General features: G+C 52.2%; 1 protein-coding gene across 4 annotated transcripts in view; it reads right to left on the reverse strand.

Moving 5' to 3' along the window:
• LOC110392127 (glycerophosphodiester phosphodiesterase domain-containing protein 5) overlaps window positions 1-23,889 on the reverse strand; it is a 196,220-nt gene that overhangs the window by 161,552 nt on the left and 10,779 nt on the right. For 2 of the 4 annotated variants that reach the window (XM_021384098.1, XM_021384099.1), the window contains one exon: window positions 21,319-21,476. The gene's annotated coding sequence lies outside the window, so the exon portion shown is untranslated. Of the gene's footprint in view, window positions 1-770; window positions 1,037-1,981; window positions 2,805-21,318; window positions 21,477-23,889 lie in introns of those variants that run through there. The other 2 variants (XM_021384102.1, XM_021384100.1) reach the window with 2 other exon arrangements.

A 23,889-nucleotide genomic window follows, 5' to 3' on the forward strand; every position in this document is an offset into this window, starting at 1 on the left:
TTTTTTTTTTGAGTGATTTCTTTTTGAGCACCAGGGGAGGGATAAGACCTTCTATTCTATCAGTGCTGGGAAGGAATACAGCGTGCTCAAAGCAATAGGGGTGATGTCCCCAAAAGCCACCTGGGACATCCCCAAATGCCCCCTCAGGACGGCCCCATCTCAACCTCAATAGGGAGAGCTGGGTGCGGGACAGGCATGCTCCTCCTGCACACGTCAGACAAGTGGTCAGAAAACCTCCGGGATTTTGGTTTCTTGGGGTTTTACAAGCCCAGAGACAAGCCCTGGGGCTGTGGGACACGGCTGGTGGCATTATTTGGAGAGCGTCGTATAAAAATGAAGCATGACCTGTAAAACAAGTACGGCCTAAAGGAGAGAGAGGGGCGGCTGCACCCACACCCTGGCAGCTGGGGTGGGGAGGGTGGGGGTCCTGGAGAGCTGGGGGTCCCCAGGTGCCTTTCCCAGATGGGCGTCCCCCACTGCACAGCAGCGCCCAGCATCTCCCAACTTCGCTTGGGATGCTCCCGGCCGGGCGAGCAGCACATTGGGGGGGGGGGGGCGGCGGCACACCGCTCGGAGCGGTCACAGAGGGTTGGAAGGACTTTTTGCGGGGAAAAAGCACCATTTTGGTCACTGGAGCAGCTTTTGGGGGGTGAAACACCCAACACCCTCCCCGGCTCAGCATCACCCCTCCGTGTTCCCCACGGGGAAGGGGACGCAAAATTCCCCCTCCCCCCCCCAGCCCAACCAGTCCGCCCCATCCGCCGCTTTACCTGCAAGCTGCCGCCGGGAGATCCTCCAGGTCGCCCAGCCCCGATGCGGGGGGGACCCCCGTCCCCTCCCAGCGATGCTCCCCCCCGGCCCCTGGGGGCAGCGATGCCGGCGGCGGAGCCGTCCCCGGGCAGCGCGGTGTTGGGGACAGCGGCGGGTCGGGCGCGGGGCGGTGGCAGCGCCGTGTCCCCGCGTCCCCGCAGCGCTCCGATCTCCGCTCCGCCGCCCGCTCCCGGGTACGGGGCGGGGGCTGAGGCGGGCGGCTCCGCCCCGAGCAGCGGGAGGAGGAGGAGAAGGAGGAGGAGGAGGAAGGCTGCACTCGAAAGCTCGCCGCCTTTTTCTTCTCGCGGGTGTCCTTATGGGGTGCCTCCCAGAGTACCCCAAAAGCTGTCCCCAAGACGCAGCTTTGGGGGGTTCCCCTCTGTGCAAAAGCCTTTCCCACCCTGGCGTGCCCCCAGAATCCACCCAGAGAGATGGGAAAGGCTTTGGCTGCTTGATCCCAAAGGGTTTGGCAGTGATGGATCCCAAAAAGGTTTCATCACACAGCACCAATCACCTTCTCCTCCATCCGTCCCCATTGTCCTCCTCTGGACAGAGAGGTCTGGAAATCCTCCATCCCAAGAGTAACACGTACATACATACACAGGTAAAATTGAAGGGTCAGCCAGAGATTTGAGGACTGCAGCCTCCTGCCCTTGTAGCGGCTCCTTTCCAACCCTATCATTTATTTTTTCACCTATTTCTACCACTTGTGGCACACGTTAGATCCCGATCGCCCAGGTATTATTTTTTTTCCGCACATTGGCTGTTTTCCACCTTTGGGGGCCGTGTGCTGGGGCTGTGCGTGGGCCCATGGGTGCAAAAAATGGAGATGCGCTGTCAAAACAGCGAGCGAGGTGAGACAGAGCCCAGGCTCCCCTGCACCGAGATGGAAGGAGCCACAAGCAACGGCCTCCATTTCCCCCAGAAAAAAACCTCAAAAATAACCCCCCCAAAAACTGCACTCTCCCCCCAGGAAACCTCAGCCGGGGGGAAAGGACCAAAGGCGTAAAATCAGCAAAAACGAGACGCTGGGTTCGCACGGCATCACCGCAGGCAGCGCTGCTGGGAGCTCTTGTTCCAAACCCGGTTCCATACAGCACGGCTGACGGCGGGCGTTCCACAACCAGACATCCCTCCAAGCCATCGTTACCCCAAAACCCAATGAACACACCTCCGATGGCGCGCTTTCTTCACCCACTCGCTGAGTTTTAGGAGGCGTTTCCGTGTTTTTTCCCCGCAGGGGATGAGTGCAGGTCCAGGAGACGCAGAGCAGAGCCCCGAGCGTGGGTCCTTGTGAATCCGCCAGACTTTAAACAAGCAGGAGGAAATGCTGCGTGCTTGGGCGTCTGCCGAGGGATGGTCCCTTGTAATTCCAGCAGAAATAGTTCGTCCGTTTGCAAGGACAGGGGGGAAACTATTTTGTTTTGGCACCGGGAGGAATTATTCTTCTAACACTTGAGGTTCCAGCAACACAGCAGCTGCTCCCGGTGTCAGCCAGGAACTCTCCTTTTACCATCCCCAGCAACATTTGCTGAGTGAAATATCTCCAGAAAGAACTGCAGTTTGCACATTTTCAGGATTTTTCTCCAGCGTTGCCAGCTGAACCCAATGCAGACATCGGGGAGCGCTGGGGCTGGGCACAGCTTCCTTTTCCAGCTGCCTGCAGCAGCTGTGCAGGGAGGATTCCGTGATTCTGTCAGGAATGAGGAGCAGCAAACCCATCCTCCCTTGCCAGCAGCTCTTCTGCTGCTAGAGGCAATGCCCAAAGAGTCACAGACTGACCAAGGGAAGGAAATTTTCATATTAAGACCGCTTCTAGGGAAATGCGTGCAGCTCTGGAGTGGGAAAATCTGGATTAAAAAGTTCCTGATTCCATGCTTTGATTGCTGAATATTTAAGATATCTCCCTTTGGCACAGCTGGGAGTTCTGCTGTGCTCATTCACAGAATCACAAAATCATTACAGCTGGAGAAGACCTCCAAGATCCCCAACCCCAACCCACCCCACCGTGCCCACTGCCCATGTCCCTCAGTGCCACATCCCCATGGTTCTGGAACACCCCCAGGGATGGTGACTCCCCCAGTCCCTGGGCAGCCTGTGGCTGTGCCTGACTGCCCTTTTGGAGGAGGAATTTTCCCTAATATCCAACCTGAAATTCCTCACCGTGTAACCCTAGCGATGCTCATTTCAGAATGTTGCCCCTATAAAACCTCCTTAAAACCCTCTTGCTTCACCTGTGACCCTTTCTTCGGCTGACCACACGCTGCTGCATTCAGTCCCAGCATGGCACCGAAGCCTTAAAGCAAGAGCAAGTCTCAGTAGGCAAATTTCTCACTGTATGCTGGAAGAACTTTGTTAAACGCTTACAGAAAACTGGTCCAGAAGGAAAAGTACTGCTTTTTGGCAGGGAAATCTCAAACAGAAGTCCTGGCAACACAGAAGGGCAAAGAGCATCACCCAGGAGGTAGAGGAAAATCATAGAATTATAGAATATCCCAAGTTGGAAGGGACCCATAAGGATCATCGAGTCAAAAAATCTCCTCTTCCTGATATACAGCAGCACTAAATATAAAAAAAAGCCAACACAAATTGGAGAAGTTGGAGAGCGTTGCCTTAAAATAAAGTGGTGGCCATTTACCATTTTGCCATTTGCTTCTGGTCCAGACCAGCCATAGGATCATAAAATCATCAGATCCTTAAGGCTGGAAAAGACCTCCAAGATCCCCAAGCCCAACTCCAGCCCACTCCCACCATGCCCACTGACTGTGTCCCTCAGTGCCACATCCCCACAGCTCTGGAACACCCCAGGGACGGTGACCCCACCACTCCCTGGGCAGCCTGTATCATTGGTATGCACCAAATGCAGTCCATACCCCAATGCTCTGGGATGCTTCCATAGTCAGATTTTGGGGAAGAGCAGCAAACATCTCATAAACCTGTGATGGAGCCAATGCCACCCTGGGATAGAGCAAGGCCTGGAGGTTGGCGTTGCAATCTCCATTTTGCAGATGTAGAAAACAAGGCACGAAAGAAGCATGGCCAGTTTTACCTAGAAGCCTCCTATCACTGCTGTTCTGTCTGTCCGTCTGTCAGTGCGTGGGTAAATCCCAATGCCCGCAGCATCCGACCAGCCCCAGGCAAAGGGAAGGAAGCGTGGCAGGGGACTCACAATTGTTTTGCTTGTTCAAATACTCAGGGAATGCAGGACAAACAGGAGGGAGAGCTGCGTTTTCCTGTGTTTGTCCTGAGAATGTTTTCATTAAGGCGCTTTTTCCTCGTTCTTTCTCCAAGCCTTTGTGCCTCTAGTAAGGGTGAAGAGAGTGCTGATTGCAAGTGTCCCCTCAAAATAACAAGTGGCCCTGTTGTTTTGCCAAAATAATAAAGGGAGAACTTGCAGAGCTGTTTTTCTGCGATGGACTGTGCATTTCCACCTCTTTCTCCATGCCCTTCCCCACAGCAGCAGTGGAGATGGGTTGGTGCAGCTCGGAGAGCTCATCGAGTGCAAGTATGTGAATGTTTGATGTTACCCAGCAACTAGAAGTGAAGATAGTCAGGAAATACTTTGCCTGTTTGCACAATAGCCGTGTTTGATCTGCAGTAGGTTAACCGCACAGTCCCTTCAGGGGCAGATAAGATGAATGCACTTCAATAGCAGTCACTGGCATGGATTATCAGTGCAGGTAAATCAGGCCCCAGACGCCCTCCATCTCCCCTAATTCTTGCATCAAAGTCCTCCAGCATGGAGGAGAAACCATGGCCATGTTGATGGTCCAAATAACTGGGCAACAATGGTTCAAAGAGTCATGCAACGATGGTCCAAATAGCCTTGCAATGATGGTCCGAATAGCCATGCAACAATGGCCCAAAGAGCCATGCAAGGATGGTCCAAATAGCTGTGCAAAGAATAGGATTAGTGTTGCCCTGGCACGCTGTGTAAGAGAGAATTGCAGCCAGCACCCTGCATCTCTTCTCCACCACCAGAACAAAATGCTTTGTGGTGTGTCATCAGCACAAAATTAGCCCTGAGCACATCTTCAAGTCATCACGGAAGTCAACAACAAAGTCAACTGAGAAGATAAATGGGTGGGTTTTTGGCTGTTGGGAAAATCAACCAGGGAAAGTGATGAACAGAAGCAGAAACTCCCCCCATACGGTGCCTTTATCTCACATTAGACGACTCTCTACTAAAGGGGCAGTATTTAAATGTAGACTGATTTATATGAATGCAGAACACGACGTCAGGTGCACAGTCAGGTTGGTCACACAAGGTAATTCTTTTTCTTTCATGTCTGAAAGGTGCAGTCAAGCCCTTAAGCGGGCAAGTGGAGAACACCTGGGCAAAGGTTAACCAGGGTTTTGTTATCACAACCCCATCTCCCCTTGCGGGCGGCCTCTCTGCCACCGTCCTGCAAATCAATTCCTCGGGAGCAAAGTATGAGCATTCCCAGCTCGTGACACTAGATGCAGCACAGAGGGTTTGTTGCCTGAAGGACGTTTCGGGGAAAATGTTTGAGTTTCACAGGGTAGGTGCACCCAGGTTGGGATGGCAGGCTTTCCCCAGTGAGACCTCAAAAGTACCTGGGTCTCAGCCAACCCATTCTGAATATGGAGAGGACAATTAACAAGGAATAAATCCTTCCCTTTTAGAAGCGGGGACTAGGAAGAGTTGCAAGAAACAGACTGCATCTTTGCTGGATCTTCAGCAAACACCGGTAGGCTTAAAGCTTCTCTTTCTTAAAAGAGAAGCCTGACTTTCCAAACAGTAAAGTTGGTGAAATAGGATCATTAAGGTTAGAAAAGACCTCTAAGATCATCAAGTCCAACCATCAACCCATCACCACCATGACCATTAAACCAAGAAGTGGGCTGCAGGAAGCACCAGTTCTGTTCAAATGTGCAAAGAGGCAATGTGAGAATTGAGGAAGGGGAGATGGAGGGTCTTCAGGTCCCTCGGTTCTCAGAAGACAAGAATATTAGGAGGTGCCAGGAGGAGCCTTCAAGGTGATAGTGGTCCAATGGCAAGGTGAGGAATGCCCCTCGGCATCAAAGTTTCTCAGGAGGCAGAGCACCCCGTGTCCTCATTTTCCCCTGAAGCCCTAAAGGACATTGCCCTGTAGCAATGTTTCATGCAGACCGCTCCTGGACTGGCACCACGGCCCTGCAGAGAGCTTGGCTGGAGAAACACGGCCCTGATCAGCCCATCCACAGTCTCGTGGATGGAGGTGAGGTGGGGAGTGCTGCAACCGTCAGGCTGGATATTAGGAACAATTTCTTCGTGGAAAGAATGGTAATCCATTGGCACAGGCAGCCCAGGGTGTGTGGGGGGGGTCACCATCCCTGGAGGTGTTCCAGAACCGTGGGGATGTGGCACTGAGGGACACGGTCAGTGGGCATGGTGGGGTGGGTTGGAGCTGGACTTGATCTGAGAGGTCTTTTCCAACCTGGATGATCCCACGATCTTGTGCAGACACCTTAATTGACAATGACACTTATTGCCACAAAGGGTATCCGCAACCGAGCTGGTGTGTCTGTGGGCTGGCTGGTCTGTGGTGTGTCTATGTGGGTCCTGGTCCTACAGCCCAAGCTTTTAAACTTTTACTTGTTGGCGTATTTGCCCACATTAAGTACACACACAATTGGAAGTAATGAACCCCTTAGAACCCTCAGCTCTTGCTACCAACCAGAGCTTAGGATAAATCCAGGTCTCTTACAAGTGAAAAAACAGGCACGCATTAGAACAAAATCCCCTCTTGTCTCACCTATCAGGCTTCATTACCAAAGCTCTGTGAGTGTTGGAGATATTCATGGCCGTGTTCAATTAGCAGAGCAATAAAATAAATATCTGTGCGTAAATCAGGACTAAGGGCTGCCCTTCTAGCCCGGCAGAGCATCAGACCAACCGTCTCCTCCCTGTCTGCCCGAGGTCTGCAGCTGGCCTTGCTCAAGAAACACGTGCTGGTTGACTACAGCCACATGCTGTCAGCAGAAGGAGTACATCTGGTGTCTGCAGGAGGATGTTTGGAGGAGGGAAGCATCTTTTCCAATGAATGGAAAACCAAAGAGACTGAGGACACTGACTCAGCCAGCTGAGATGCAATGGATCCTATTGGGATGCAATGCATCCTATTGCATCTGCGTGTCCTCTGGGTACCAAGGAAGGGTTTCTATCCCCTTTCCTCCTCTTTCTCTGCACAGACCAGTGTCACACAGGTGCTGAGTGTAAAGATGGGACAGGTCTTTGGTCCTGCTATTCCACCCACAGTGCTCAAAGCTCAGGAGGACACAGCTGGACCACCCCAAGATGGTTGCAACCCAAATCACACATCCAAAGAGATGACCTGGGATCTCACTGTAGCTCTTTTGCCCAGAGGAGCTGTGGGTGCTCCATCTCTGGAGGTGCCCAAAGCCAGGTTGTGTGGGGTCCTGGGCAACCTGATCTGGTGGGGGACACCCAGCCCACGGCAGGGGTTGGAACAGGATGGGCTTTAAGGTCCCTTCCACCCCAACCATTCTATTATTCTGTGATTCTGTGATCTTTCTCTCTATCTGGTGATTCCCTGAATGAAGGCAGATTAAGGGAGGAAAATCCAGCCCTGAACCAGTAATTGGTGACAAACAAATCAATTTCAAGCCTGCAACTCTTTTTGTGATATACCTATCTGCCCACTGCCAGTCTGTGTCCAGATACTCGGAAAATGTCAGGGCAGGCAGGTAAAGTCATCTCTGAGCCAATCATTCAAAATGACTTTATTTAGTAGCATTTCCTAGATCTTAGATATGATCCTCTTCGTACAAAATGTGGCTGAAACAGCAAGGGAAAAGACATATTTTTCATCTTGTGGGCAAGGTTTCCCTGCCCATGTGAGAGGCATGGGATGCCCCAGATACCAAAAGCCCAAGAGGAGAGGATGCGGATGAAGGCTAAAATCCAAAATTCAGGTGGGTTCTTCTGCTGGAGCTCCTGTCTTGTGTAGCACAGAGCAGGGGAAGGTCTGGGCTCATGGTGCCAAGACAGAAATCTCCCTTTATTGACAAAAACCATCGCCGACACAGCTCCCTCTAGGAGGACTTTCACCTGCTCCAGCCTGTGCAAGGCTTTGACCACAGGAATATGACTGTGGAGGTGACATTTACATACAAACACAGATAGATACACAATTGAACCTTTTATAGACATGCACCGGTCCAGTTAATATTAAACAACACCTTCGGGTGATATCTCCTCGTTTCTCCAGACCGAGAGGAACCGACCACATTCTTCTCATAGCTTCTTTGCAGGTAGCTGAAACAAAATCTCCTGCCACAGCCCTGACCTGCATCCCCGAACAAAGCATCCCTTATTCAGCAAGGCAAAGGGGAACGTTGGTTTTCTGATTATCTGCATCCCATAGTTCCCTCAGATGGGGACATGGGGACGGAAGGTCTCTGTTCGGTGACCCAACAACAGGGGCTTTATCACCGGGCAGGGATGAAAGGGCCATCACAGCTGCTGGCTCAGCCCGTCCGTGACAGAGCGTGTTTGCACAAACAATGCCGAAATTAAAGCCCTGGAGTTCAAAACCTCATTGTCTGAAAAAAGCTCCGTGAATCCGTCCCCCTCCTTTTCTAATAAAAAAGCGATGCGTTTCCTTCCTGCTGCAATATAAGGTAGTTCTACGGAATGCTGGTGGTACAAATGTTGGTAAATTGCTTTTCGATGGATGAAATCAAGTGTGTGTGGGGGGAGTGCCCGTGAACTGGCTGAGGGTTGGGTCCAGAGAGCGGTGGTGAATGGAGTTCCTTCCAGTTGGTGACCGGTCACCAGTGGTGTTCCCCAGGGGTCAGTACTGGGCCCTGTCTGTCTGGTGTCTTTATTGATGTCCTGATGAGGGGATTGAGTGCACCCTTAGTACGTTTGCAGATGACACCAGGTTGGGGGGAAGTGTCGATCTGCCTGGGGGTAGGAAGGCCCTGCAGAAGGACCTGCCCAGGCTGATGGCTGTGTTGAGGCCAGTGGAATGGAGTTCAACATGACCAAGTGCTGGGTCCTGCACTTTGGCCACAGTAACCCCGTGCAACGCTACAGGAGTGGGGCAGTGGCTGGGATAAGCAGGAGGAAAAGAAGCTGAGGCTTATCTGGCCTATCAGGATCTGAATGAAAGATATGGGAAAGACAAAGTCCTCCTTGCAGAACCAGTCAGCCCCTGGGCTCATGGAGAAGATTCTGAGCGGAGCAGAGTGGTCAGAATCAGAACTGGTTTTGCCCAAGGACAAAATGAATCAAAGGTCAGCGCTGCCCTGCGTGCTGCCTATCCCTCCCTGCAGCAGCTGGCCCCAGATCTTCCACAGAGCTTTTTCCCAGACAATTCCTAGTGTCACATTAAGAGCTGAGACCACCCAGCTCTTCCCAATGCTCCAATTGTGGCCTCCTATCACCAAAGTGCTATGCTCACAACCCGCATGGGTTTATGTCTGCTTTTGAGCCCAGAGTCCAGAGTGATCTCCCAGAAGAAATCTAAGCAGGGTGTGAAATAACAGGAGGATGCAAAGAGCCTGGACAAAGCAAGGATGGCCCTTCTGCACGACAAGCTGTGCTGGCAGAGCTCCTGCTACTTCCTCATGGTCACCAGCAGGAAAATGGACCCACTGGACTGGCTGCACTGGTTGGGCCAGGATTAGCTGCAAGAGCCTCTTGTCCCTGGGCTCCCATGGTGCCAGTGCAGGGCAAAACCCAAACAAACTTCAGCAATTAGCAAACAGATCCCTAACGATGCAGGAGGGGCAGGGCTGGGTGCACAGGTGGGTACAGCAGAGATGACTTCTCAAGCTGTGGTCAGGGCAGGGTTGGGTACAGCATCACCAGAGCATCCCATATTCCTAATGCAGAAGCATATGGGCTGCACCCTGGCTGTGGGGCGAGACGGAATCCTATTAATTGATTTTGTCAGCTTCAAAGTTGAAAAGCATTTTCCCTTCGTCCTCTGGACTGCAAAATGCATCCTCCTCCCCTCCAACCATGTTGGGCTCCACGGAGGAGAGAGCTGACTCATTTGGTTAAAACAGATTAAAATAGCTCAAAGATGTTCAGTGCAGCAACGTCGGGGGACAAGCAGGAGGACACCGCAGGCATGCTCTGTACACCATGCCAATAAGTCCAAACCACCTCCTCTGCAAGGTTTGGACTCACCCAAAAGACAGTGGGGCCCATGTAAAAATCCTCCCTTCAATCCAGGTTTTTAAAACTCCCAAAGTGCCCATTTGGACCCATTTCATAAGCTGTCTCTCAGCAGAGGGTGGATCCCAGCTCAGATGTGCAGCTGCTCACAATCCCAGCAGCACAGGAACCTGTTGGTCTCATCTGTCCTCCACCTTTCTGCTCCACCTGCCCGCATCCAGTCCCAGGACGAAGCATCCCATCCTCCTTGCCTGCTGGGAGCATGGCGAGGGCAGAGAAAAGCCCTCAGCATCTCCTGACATCCTCCTGGGGCCAGACCTGCCTGGTTTTCTGCTGGTTCCATTTTCAGTTTCCCCTCCTTTCCCTGCTCTTTTGGCTGCTCTGGATGCTCTCCACTATTTCCAATGCTTTAAACACATCTTTTTATCCCCTCCTTGTGAATCCTCCAATCCAGAAGTGGTCACATTCCATGGGCAGATACCCCAAGTCCCAGGTGGGGTGAGCAGCCACCACCAGCGTGCTGCAAACCACGGGGACACCAATGCAAATCCTCACGTTCACCAGTGCAAATCCTCATTTTGACTGGTACAATTTCACTCTTAGGGGCAGATTTACCCCCCTCGGTTTGCAGGACAGGTTGGGGAGGCCATGGCAAATGGCCGTGAAGTAGCATCTGGGTTGGAAAGGTTACAACAAAGACACTTCCAGTATTTATGCTAGCAAGACCAGCAGCCACCAACAAGCTGTGCCGGGCAGTGCTGCTGTAATGAGGAAAGCAAATATTATGTTACATAGGCGTAATGAGCTGCTGCTGCTTTGCAACACTGGGCCCATCCAGAGGGAAAAAAAAAAGCCTCCTTAAATACTTGGGATGACTCTGAGCAGCTCTGGGGTGAGAGGAATAATATTTGGGGGGGGGAACACTCCACGTAACAGCATCTGCGTGCTGGGTGGGGAGCAGAGAGCAGCCGGCATCTCCCGGCCACAGATGGTTCCCATCAAGATGATTTTTTTCCTCGTTAATCCCAAAACAAGCTTGAGCTATATTTTTATTTCAGAGTTAAGCAAAGAAAAAAAAAAAGGAACTCCAGCATGACCCCTTGTTTTTCTGGCCTCGCTCCCTGCTTGGCCTCTGCTCTGAGCAAGCAGAGAAAATTCATTTCTTATTAGGGCAGGTCCTAACAGAGACCCTGAGACCGACAGCTCCTGGGTGGTTCCTCCAGCTCTTCTTGACCTGCAGATTTATCCCGTGAAAGCTGGAAATGAGGGTGAAAATCCACCTCATCCTCACTCTGTTACTGATCTTAGACAGAAGAGAGAACTTGAAAGAAGTATCAGCTTTGGAGCAACCAAGAGATTCTCCTTAGCGTGTCCCAGGACAGGTCTGCAAGGGCGGCCACGGGTTATGGTTAGTGGCACACCTCTCCAGTGATGCCAAGGGCTATGGTTAACGTCACACTTCTCCAGCGAGGAGCTTTGGGCCATCAGAAGGGGTTCAGGTGGAGCAAGGCCAGGCAACATCCTCATGGGGTGACACCTCTGGTCCATGGTCCCTGCAACCCGAGGTGGTGGTGTTGTGCCCTTGACATCCCAAGGGGCTTCATTAATAGGAATTCATCTTCAGAGGGATCTTCTGTCCCTGGCATTTGCACCATCATCATCACCATCACCGCTCCTGATGAAGCTGGACATCCTCCCCTTTCTCACCTGCACCTCCCTGCGGTGACTCACGGCAGCATCAGATTGCGACTGGGCAGTGTGAGGAGGAAAACACTCCATCCACCCTCTCCTGTGCCTCAGGACACATCAGAGGGCACTGAGGACATGTCAGAGGGGTGGGGATGGCAGGGTCGGCTCTTCTTTTGGACAGGGAGGAACACAGATAAGGTGATCTGGTCTGGGAGTTGCTGCCCGGTGTGGGAACAGGTTACCAACCAAACAGCCAAAGTAGGACCTGCCCTCCAGGATGTGCTTTTCTGGCTGAGAAGGGCCAGCAGGGGTAGGTTTACAGAAAGGGATTTTCAGAGGTGAAGAAGAGGATGGTCAAAGCCAGCGCTGGTGTCTCGCTTTGGGGTGTACAAAGCATGCTGGTGCAGAGCTGGTAGAGTGAGGGAGCATGGCTGCACAAATCGCAGATTTCAGCACAGACATCGGGAGACAATTATTCCATACAAGGTTAAAAATAAAGTGTTTTCTGCAGCAAACAGCCTTACCGCAAATGCTGCCAAGCTCTCCAGCCTGTGCCCACCCACTGCAAATCCTACTGGAAAATTAGGGAGAAACGTGCATTTGTTTGTCAGGATGAGGTGGTCCTCTCTCCTGGAGACCTGCAATATCCATGGTCATCCTAACAAAGATATTCTCTCACCACGCTGCAAGTTGTGGGGACGATGCTCTGACCTTTCTGCCCTTGCTGTTCACGTCTGGCTAAATCACTCCATTAATTAAGCTAGAGCTAAGGCTTTTCTGAATTAATGACCCAGCTGGGAACTCCAGAGTGTCTTACCTGCAGGTGAAGCCTCCAGATGTACCCATGGGTAACCATCCTTTCAACAGCATCTCTGCAGCATTTGCCTTCCACCATGGCTTTAGTAATGCATTGTGTTTTCGATGTCATTGGACTACATTTAGAGCGAGGGATGCTCTGGGGATGTGGTACAGCTGAGCCAAAACCAGGACCAACTGTGGCCACTGAGGTTTTCTGCCGTGTGGATTCAGGTCGTGCTCAAGGCTTTTATTTTTATACCTTCTCTCTCTCACACCCAGTTTTGTGAAGCTTGGAGATGGTTACTGCCCAACAGTGGTGGCTGGAACTGGTCATAGGCTCCCCGAGTGGGTTGGGTGGAACAAAGATGCAGAAAGTGAGCCCACCTCAGCCCTGCTTTCCCTTTGCAGGAGGGGCATGGCACTGCACCAATGTCCATCTCTGGCCACGAAAGATTACAGCTCGTCCTGAGCAGAAGGATTGTAGGAGTCAATCCCATGTAAGCCTTTCTATTTAAAGGAATAAACTACCCAGGAAAAGCAGGCTAAGATTAGAAACTCGCAGGATTTCCTCAAGTTCCAGCCATCGGGGGATGGTTTATGCTTCTCCCAGTGCTCGAAGCCTGCGCCCTAGCAGAGCTAAGCACAGATTATGTTCTGCAGCTCCATCGCAGAGCCAAAGCCCACGCTCAAAGCTAGTTTAATGCTGCTCCCTCTCTTTCTAAACCCTCTCTGGCATTGCTTGGTGGGCAAATAGTTTTTCATGCAGGAGTGTGTTGGCTTTGCTGGAGAGGCACGAGCAGGGGACGTTTCCTATGAAATGCATGCAATAAGTGTCTCCTTGTAGTGTACAAAATGCTTCTTGTATCCTGCAATGTGCTGGGGATTTGGCACTTGGACAGTTCTGTTCTAAAACCAAAATAATAATAATAATAATAATAATAACAACAAAGCCAGGGATTTAGGAAAAAATACCACCAAAAGTCATCATGCACCTTGTGCCTTACTAATTGGAGTTTGGGCAGTTTGGGGTCTGGGTTTGGTTCCTGCTCCTTTCCAGCCTGGGAGAAATTCCAGCCTAAAGGATCTCCCCTTATCTTAGAGCAGATAAAGACAAACATAACTACTGAACCCTGGTAAGCACCATGCAGGTGTGCATGCAAGGGCAAATCCAACCCAATAGTAAGTTCTGAAGAAAACCGTTCTGGCCAATAAAAATAAATCATGACAACGGATTGCTCTCATTTCTCTGTTTTTGGGTTAGAAATGAATATGTGGATTCTGGGAGCGTGTGTACAGCAGCTCGCACAGCATGGTCTGCCAACAGCTCGCTCCCATGCAGCAGTCCCACCCCAAAACCAGGGACAGGAGGACCTGAGAGGTGCAGCAGCCTCCCAGGGGATGCTCAGCCCTGTGGTGCTTCCCCAGTAAAACAAAATAACCACCAAAGAGCTCCCAAGATGACACACTGCGCCTTTCCCCTCCCAGCACCGCAGCAGGGTGGGAAGCAATGCCAGTGGTTGCTTTTTCCAGGCATATTCATGCAGGAGGAGCGTGACTCATCCCCTGCAGGAATTTCCATCCCCTCCGTGGGAGTGCTTCATCCCATTCCTCCTCCTGCATGTGTCCAAGCGTCCAACAAGGAGAAGATGTGAGCACAAAGCTGCTGCCAAGAGCAGCCACAGGGCAGAGACCTTCTGTGGCCCCAGCCATCAGCTGCTGTGCAGGGATGTGCCTGTGCAGTACCCAGGCGCCCTCCCAGCTTCCATGTGTGTGTTTTGGAAAGGAGTAGAGGTGAAATACTGGAACAGCAGGGATAGCTGCCCTGGCAAGAGGTTTGGATGACTGGACATTAAGGGAAAGGTGTCTTGTGTATAAACTGTCCTGCTGACGGTGATAAATTGTCCCTAGGTGTAGCCAGGGCTGGGCAGGGCACAGTGAGGGGTTGTGACCCACCCAGGAAGGGTTGTGGATATTAGGAACAATTTCTTCTCCAAAAGAGTGGTGATGCACTGGCACAGGCTGCCCAGGGAGCTGGGGGAGTCACCATCCCCAGAGGTGTTCAAGAACCACGGAGATGTGGCACTGAGGGACGTGGTCAGTGGGCATGGTGGGGTGGGCTGGGGTTGGAGATCTCAGACATCTTTTCCAGCCTTTATGATTCCATGATTCTATGATTTCATGAGTTGTGTAGGCGCAGATAACTGACCCAGCCATGCGCTAAGGAGATGATCATGCTGCCAGGTGGTCTGTGACTCTTGGACTCTTGGGTGGCCACATCTTGGGGTAAGCACCCTCACCCAGGACAGCTGCAATCACTCTCCCTCTGCGTCCATCTCTCCTCTGAGACAAACAGCAAATCCCCAAAGCAAGACCTGCGTCCTGCTGTGCCCACACTACACTACAGCAGCTCCTAATGTGACCCAAGACCTTAATTCTGAATGCCGCACAACAGCAATCAATCTTCCCCTGTGCACTTTACAGTGCTGATGTAGGTCTAGGATAGCCTAGGTGTCAAGCCTTGATTCTTCAAAGGGAGTATAAAATGCAGAGTCTAAAACTTGGTTCGATGTGATAATCTCGAAGGTCTCTTCCAACCAAAGTGATTCTGTGATTCAGTGAAAGGAAATCTAGGAAAGCTGAAGGTAGGAAGGAAGAGTCTGAAGGTGAACCTCATTGGCAGCACAATGCCAATGAGGTCACCAGTGTAAGCACACAAACAGCAGCCAAGCGAGCAGGACAGTCCTGCCTTGAGCTAAGCCCAGTGTTTGCAACCCTAGCCACAGCTTGTGCTGGCTGGGACATGTCTCACTTCGTGCTTGAGGGATACGTTCACCAGGAGACACCTTCCACGTGAGTCCACATGGTTGCAGCACGCCTGAGCCATGTCGAAATTATAGCCCTGTGTTGAAACCGTACAAAATTCAGGGCCTTCCATGGTTTCATCAGATGTTTTCAGTGAGTTTCATCAAGGGCTCAGTGGGAATTTGGGATCGTGGGTGCAGTCCTGAGTTGCATGCAGCCTCACCCAGAGGCAGCTGAGCTCCTCCTGGAGCGAGGGAGTCTGATTCTCCCTTGTTGCCATGAATAGCTCTTCTGATGCGATGCTCAGAGTTCTCCTTGTGCTTAGTCATCACCCAAGCTAGTCCAAATTCTGCCAAAGTTGCCTCGAAGTCACATCTCCACCCCCCCACCAGAGAGTGGTGGTCAATGGCTCCATCTCTGGATGGAGATCGGTGACGAGCGCTGGGGGTCAGTGCTGGGGCTGATGCTCTTTGATATCTTCATCAGTGACTTCAACAGTGGGGTCACGTACACCCTCAGCAGTGACACCGAGCTGTAGGGTACAGTGACACAGCAGAGGGATGGGATGCCATCCACAGGGACCTAGGCAGGCTGAGCAGTGGGCCCAGGTGAAGCTCGTGAGGTTCAACAAATCCAAGTGCAAGGTCTGCACCTGGCTGGAGGCAACCCTCACTGTCAATAGAAGCTGGGGGATGGAAGGATGTAGGGTACAACAGCAAGGCCTTTGGCCTCCTCTGGAGGGAAGAGCTGTCAAAACACTGGAAAGTCTTAGACAGCGTGGGGCAGCACCTCCTCTGGCATCGCACTGACCTTAAGATCAGCACGGGCAAGTCTTCTCTCTACAGAATCATAGAATCACCGAATTGCTGCAGTTGGAAAATGCCTCCAAGATCCCCAGTCACAGCCCACCCCCACCGTGCCCATTGGCCACGTCCCTCAGTGCCACATCCCCAAAGTCCTGGAACACTCCCAGGGACGGTGCCCCCCCCCACTCTTTGTGCCAGTGCCTGACTGCTCTTTGGAGAAGGAATTTTCCCTAACATCCAACCTGAGATCCTCTGTGATGCTGCCCAGGAGATAATTTCCTATGGGAACAGGGAGAGCTTATTGCAGTCCCAGCCCTACCCAGGAGAAAAGGCTGCAGGTACGACAGGGACAGGTCCCCATCCCCTGGGAAGCCAGCTGGCATGCATTTTATTCACCAGTTCTGTAAAAAGCACCAGCTTTGCCCCCCCAGCACCCCATGCAGACACAGATTGAATGTCAGTGGAAAATAAATCCCTTTAACGAGCGTGCTGGGATGGATCAGCTGACAGGGTTTGCTCCAGTAAATCTCGTGGTCACACAGTCCCCAGTGCGCAGCAGTGGCTGTCAACCTTTTCCATTTATAGGACAGAAAAGGAGCCAAGAGGATGGAAATAAAGTGTTTGCAAGCAAAAGGCCGTGGGGTTTAGAAGAGGAACAGCATTCCCCACGGACACAGGCTGTGGCTGCAGGGAGGCTGGCAGGGTGGGAAGCTCAGGCATGAAACAGAGCTGATGGAGCATCCCTGTATATGTCTGATTCATCTCCTGCTCTGAGGTCAGGGCAGGGCTCTGGGCACAGAGAGAAGAATTCTGGGGCTGAAACCACCTCCCCGCATGCCCAGCACATCGCTGGCCCCACGTCTCCCTGCACAGAAGCAGAAAGCCAACCCCAGGATAAATCACTGGGATAAAGCAGAACCTCCCTCGAAAGCAAGAGCCCGAGCTGCTCGTCCTCTGGATCCTGCCTTGCTGCTGAGCTGTGTCAGTGAATAATAATAATAATAACCCATGCCTTCAGTTCTCCCTTCATTCAGCAGCTCCCTGCAGGGAGCACTGTGTCCTGAAGAGCAAGCACCAGGCACGCAGAGCTGAGCGCACAGGCACTCAGATGACTGGAGGATCACCTGCTGACAGGCTCTGCTCATCTTGACAGGCTCTAATTGCTCTGTCCTGGTTATAGATGGGGTGAAACATCGCTTCAGCCGCTTACTCTAACACAGGCGGCTGTCAGGGCAGGGCTGACCCGCTCTGCAGGGGCTTCCTAACTTCCAGCAAACTCAGTACAGGAGGGGATCTGCCCCTGTTCCTGATATTTCACTTAAAATATCCATTCCCTGAGCATGAGATGTTTCAAGCCAAACATGTAGGTGTCTTTTTTCAGGTTGAGTGCTGTGTTTTGTTGGCATTTGCATGGACACCAGTGAGTCTGTCAGCTGCCATCGCACGGTCGGGGCACGCTGTGGGTTCAGACAGCATTTGCTCTCCATCCAGGTCAGATCATAGAGAAGCAGAGAACACCCCGAGCTGGCAGGGACCCACAGGGACCACCGAGCACAACCCCCGGCCCCACACAGCACCCCCAAACCCAAACCCTATGAACAAGAGCGGTGTCACAGCATTCCCTGAGCTCCAGCAGCTTGGGGCCGTGCCCACTGCCCTCTGGGGCACAGCCGTTCCCCCACCCCCACCTGGCCCCCTCTGGCACAGCTCTGCACTAGTTTCAGCGTTGCAGGGTGCTGAAGGGTTTTCCTGGCTGCAGGATGTGGCCCTACAGCACCCCATGGCCACCCCACGTTCCCTGGGGTTTGCTCTTCCAGCAAAGCTTGGAGAAAAGGGCTGTGAGATGGGAAGTGGATGCATTTAGAAACGCCCCAGCCCCCAGCTTGTGCAGTCTGCAGACTGCTAAGCATCTCCTCTCCGTCCCCACTGCATCACCAGGGACCCGGAAAGGACAGAAGGACACGTGTTCCCCCAGTACGAGAGAGCTGCTCCGAATCCTGTGCCTCCTCTTGCTGCTAAGTGCTCCAGCACAACTAATTCCTGCCTCTCTTTTCTCTCCCGGAGAATTAAGAGGGTTCAGAGCATCCTCTCATCAATGGGGATTTGGGCAGTGATAAGAGACAATAGGTGATGGCCTTGAGTTGCACCAGGAGAGGGTCAGGTTGGATATTATGGAAGAATTCTTCTCCAAAGGGGTGGTGATGCATTGGCAGGGGCTGCCCAGGGAGGTGGTGGGGTCACCGTCCCCTGAGGTGTTCCAGAACCTTGGGGATATGGCACTGAGGGACGTGGGCAGTGGGCACAGTGGGGATGGGTTGGTGATGTTAGTGGTCTCTTAAGAGAACCACAGAATGGTTGGAGTTGGAAGGGACCCTTAAAGGCCATCGGGTCCCACTCCCTGCAATGCACAGGGACACCCACAGCTCCATCAGTGCTCAGAGCCCCGTCCCCTGACCTCAGGTGTCAGCGGGGATGGGGCACCACCACCCCTCTGGGCAACCTGTGCCAGTGAACCTGTTCCAGGTTTTCCAACCTTAATGATAACATGATTCTATGATTCTAAGACTGCCCATTGAAAGAGGACAGGATCCTACGGCTGCTTCCGAGGCCAGAGAAGGGCACGGGCTCCCTCTCCCTGTCCTCCTATGGAATAGCAGCATGCGCCAAAGCTTTTAAAACTACCCAAAGAAAGAAATATGGGATCTCCTGGCATGCAGGCTGGGCACCCATTCGATGCTGGACAATTTGGGATTCTCAGCAGTTAGAATCATAGAATCATAGAATTAGCAAAGTTGGAAAAGACCTCCAAGATCATCCAGTCCAACCATCCACCTACCACCAATAACCCCACTAAACCATGTCTCTCAACGCTATATCTAAATGTTTCTTGAACACCTCCAGGGACGGTGACTCCACCACCTCCCTGGGCAGCCCATTCCAAGAAGGAGCATGGAGGGGTATAAGAGTATTTATTTTTACAACCCACTTTGCCTTTCTAGCTTGTCAACAGTTTACAGGCAGGTTCGGCCCGGTTCCGTGACTAATGGGGTGGCTCTTTAAGTCCCAGTGCATGACATGATGTTATGATGTGGAATACCGATAACCAAAAATCATGAAGCCATGATGTAGCGTTAGCTGCAAAAAAAAACTGCGTGTTAAATGATCCCTTGCAGAGTTGGAGTGATTTTCTTACCAGGACAGAGTCCAAGAACATCACAGAATCGTTAAGGTTGGAAAAGACCTCCGAGATCTCCAAGCCCAACCCCGTCCCATCCCACTGTGCCTACTGCCCATGTCCCTCAGTGCCACGTCCCCACTGCTCTGGGTGTGGGAACTCCCCCACCTCCCTGGGCTGCGTGTGCCAGTGCCTGACCACTCTTTGGAGAATAAATTGTTCCTAATATCCAACCTGAACTGTGCTGAGTTTTGGGTCCCTCACTACAACGAAGACACCATTTGCATCTGTGCTCTGCTCTGCAAGACGCTGGGCTGACGTAACCCTGATCCCTGCAAACCTGCCTCATTAACCCAGAATAAACTGATATATGGGGGTGTTGGCAGCCTGGGGTGAGCTCTGGGCTCACCTGACAGACCACAGGGCACAATCTGCAGTGGGCAGCCAAACACCACTGGGGAAAGTTCCGCTGGGTTCCCACCAGCCCAGGGCTTAGAGGGAGGGCACTGCAGCCCTGCGGTGCTACCCCCCAAACCTGCAACCTCATTCACCCCAGCACTGAAGCCAATACGAGGATGTTCCAGGAGGTGTCAGATCTCATGGGGCTGTGTCAGGGGAAGGTCAGGGGGTGGGGGTGAGGGAAAGGCTGTGCCCTAGAGGGTGGTGGGCACAGCCCTGAGCTGCCAGAGCTCAGGGAGTGCTGGGACACTGCTTTAACATAGGGTTGGGGTCTGGGGGTGCTGTGTGGGGCTGGGGGCTGAGCTCGGTGACCCCTGTGGGTCTCTTCCAACTGGAGGTGTTCTGTGGTTCCGTGATTCTATGGTAAGAACCAGCTCGTGGGTTGATTTGGTGGTGAATCCTCCAGCTACTGGTGGTAGGAAGACAAGACAACAGCCAGCGGACGAGGGTTGTTTTTCCTGTGGCACTTTCCCCGGGAAGTGATTTTCAGACAAAAAAAATTTAAAAAGGAATAGTCACCAACACTGCTTATTATTTTCCCCCAAGTTGATCTTCATTTTCCGGTCAAACTCCAAACTCAGGGCCTTCAGTCCCTCTGTCATCGCCTGCTTTGATGCATCAGTACCAGAGCACAGCGTTGTTCTCCCATCGACCTGAATCCAGATCAGCAGCCTCCAGCCAAACATTGACCAGACAGGGCTTTGGGTGTGCATGGAGGTGTTTCTTCAGTGAGTTTGATCTGACCTGGCTGGGGACCAAATGCTGGCTGGCCAGCAGGACCCAACCTAGGTTGGAGGCTGCCATACATCACATTCATGCGCCCAATGCAGCACTGGGCAGCGGGGGGAGCCCCAAGGCCATGCCATGAGGATGGGACTTGGTGCTCTGCAGGGTTCAGAGCTGTGCATAGGAACTCTAGGGGCCAAAACAGTGATGCCACCGATGGCACCAGGGATGCAATTGCAGGGACAAGCCCTGCCCCGGGCTGCTTGCTGCCTGCCACCTGCATGGCAGCAGGGTCTGCATGAATAACTTGATCCGTTAGCATCTGCATCTCCTCTGTCCTTACTATTTTTAAACCTATTTCCGCTCCTCTCTCTTTCTTCAGTACAGCCTTTTCCATACACTTCACTGACACTTCTAGCCCCGAAAATCCTCCTAAATATAATTATTCTCCCATTTGTCAGCCCCGCCAGGGATCAGAGGAAGCTTGGAGCAGAGGGATTGTGCTGTCTTTGTGGTTTTCCATCATTTTGGAAGCATGGGAAGCTGTTGTCCACCAGCACGCACAGCCAGGAGTGTATTCCCAGGGCAGGATCTGGGGCGTGGGACTGGGGCTGGGACAGGCAAGAGGAACCCCACCAGCCCTAAAGGCTGGGGGAGGCTTTTGCCTTGAGTGCACTCAAGGCAGTGAGGGGGTGGGTGGCATTAGGATACAACATCTTCTGCCTATCTGAAACAAGAGCACTGAGATTCTTCAGTTGACCCGAAAACACAGGTCCTAAGGTCCTATAGAACCCACTGGCGAACACGGTGCGGTGACGTCTCCTTGCTTCTCCAACACCTCATGTCCACGAAGCCTTATTTGCACCAACTCTTCACCATCCCCCTGCCCGGTGACCCACCTGCACCTTCAATGCTCAAACAATCACAGAAGCCCAAGGAAGCAGTGAATTTCTCGACGCAAATGTACGGGGTGAGTCAGCAGCAGAGCCTGAGGGCGATCCATTACGCATCCTGCAGTTCATGAACTTGCCTCCAGCAGGTCCTGTCATTCGATTAGCTGGAATTAGGGAGAAAACCACTGTTAAATGGCTAATTCATTGAGACAAGCCCCTACACAGTGACTGAAGGCATTTCTGAATCTGTGGTTTGTTCGGAAAATGGAGATAAACACGAGGAAGAAATACTAAGCAGTCTTGATGACTATTTTTTTTTTACATTTTCTTTGTCTGAGAATTATACTTACGGCTCCATTTAGCCCGTTTTTAGTCTGGAAGATTAGGGAAACAAAAAAGAACCCACGTTTCATTCAAAGTGAGCAGAGCGGCTTTCCCTTTTGGCTTCAGAAAACTGAACCAAAGAAGCAATGAGTTTGATCTCCTGGAGCGCCCCAGGGTAAAAAAAACTCCACTTCTCCCAAAACAGCACCCGTATCACCAGAGAAGGTTCGTGCAGTTGCTGCACCATCAGCAGAGATTTCCAGCTCATGGGTCTTCCCACCATGAGCTGCACAGGGCTGTGATGTCCTACGGATGCTGGCACCACCACTGAGGCCACTGAAACATCACTGGGGTGTCCCTCTGGTTTGCAGAGGAGGGTGAAAAATACAGCTTCATCCACACCTAACAACCCATACCTGCCAGCATCCAGCTGCTCATCGCTGGAGATGCTCGTCAGACTTCCACCAAACCGGTATCTTCCAGCAACCCCAACACAGATGCAGCCACCCGTGTGCCCTGTCCCAGGAAATGCCATCTAGTGACCTTGGTGATCCCACCAGTGGCTTCCCAGTCATGGGGGTGCTGGTCACACCAGTTTGCTTTTGTTTTAGTGAGGCTGACTAAGAGCTTTCCATCAATGTTGCAGTGCAGACCAGAAATGTGAGCCCCCAGCACTCCTGCACTGCCCCTTCAGCCTCTTCTCATCGCTGCATCCTCACCTTTACTTCCCACTCCACCTGAGCTCCTGCTCTGCAAGGTACATCCCAATTCCCACTGAATTCAACGCTTGGAATAAATGAGAATGATTCCCCACCACTGAGGCCAGCTTTGCCCCCCAAATCACTCCCAGCAATTACTTCCATGGGGGAAAATCCAGACGTTTCATAGAATCAAAGAATCACCACGGTTGGAAAAGACCTCCAAGGTCATCCAGTCCAACCGTCCACCCACCACCAATATTTGCCTCCTAAACCATGACCCTTAGTACAACATCTACACGGTTCTTGAACACCTCCAGGGATGGCGACTCAGTTTTGCCAAGAGGTTCCCATCCCTTGGGAGAGACCCATCTATTGAAGGAGAAGTGGAGAAAAAAAACATGAAAAAAACACAAAACAGAACCTTGAGAAGTTGAAAAATAAAACAACCAGGAATAAAAATGAGGGAAAAAGGATGGGGGATTCCTGAAGAAAAAAATACAAAACTTGACCTGGAGATGAGGCACTACTTTGCATGTCCAGCACGACTTTGGAAACAGCTGGGTATGACCATACCAGCAGAGAGCTGAGACATGAGAAGTTTTGGGTTTGAGTGTTTCCCTTTAAATGAACTGCAGCTCTCAGTCTGTGTCCTGACCTATTCGAGGCTCTGGAGCTGCCTTGCATTCTTTGCTGCTTCTTCTCTATGTTCGGGCAGCGAATGAGCTTGAAATAAACCCCAGCCGGATGGGGCCGAGCCAGAACCACGCGGGAGAGGAGGAGGGTGGGTCTGAGAGCCTTCAATTCACACGTTATCTTTTAACCACATCGTTCTCCTCGGATTCGAACCAGGAGTGATTATGGGGGGATACGAGACTTGTCCTGGAAGCCAACGGGGCCCAGAAGTGCAAACAGTTTCGAAAGACGGGCTCCGTTTGTGCAGGGCTGGCAAACACTCAGCGTTCCCCTGGAGGTGATCAGGGGTGAGACAATGGTCCCCATTCACCTCCTCCTCCCAGCGCACCTCTCCCCTGCCTTCCCAGCCACCTCTGCTCCGTGCTGAACAAGAGACCTTGTGTGCAAAACCCGAGTCCATCCGCGCCGACGCCTCCTCCGGGCTTTGAAACAGCTTGTAAGGGAGTGCAATGTAAGGGAGGTTTCATTTGCTGTGCGTTGGCCAGGAGCACGAGCTGTGCTGCTGCCCGGCAGCTTCAGAGGTGGAGGTGGAAAAGGCTTGAAGCAAAGGCCGGGCGTTCACATTGGAGAAGGGGCATTGATTGTGGTCCTGCGGTGCTGCAAAACACAAAGTGGGAGTCTGTCCCTGCCTGGGGTTTATTGACCAGAAGTGGGAGAGAAGATGAGATGCAGAAGCTGCTCTGTGGCTGTCAGGGACCACACAGCCTGCCAGATCCGTGGATGGATGGAGGAGATGCCTCTGTGGCTCCCTATAAAGCACTCAGCATCCTTTTGGAGAAGGGATGCAGCACAAACCAGCACAGGTCTCACAGCACAGGACACCTAGCTTCTGCTCTTCCCCAGCCCTGAATTCTGTGCC

This window comes from Numida meleagris, chromosome 1 (genome assembly GCF_002078875.1).
Source record: "Numida meleagris isolate 19003 breed g44 Domestic line chromosome 1, NumMel1.0, whole genome shotgun sequence".
In the NCBI taxonomy this organism is placed as follows: Eukaryota; Metazoa; Chordata; class Aves; order Galliformes; family Numididae; genus Numida; species Numida meleagris.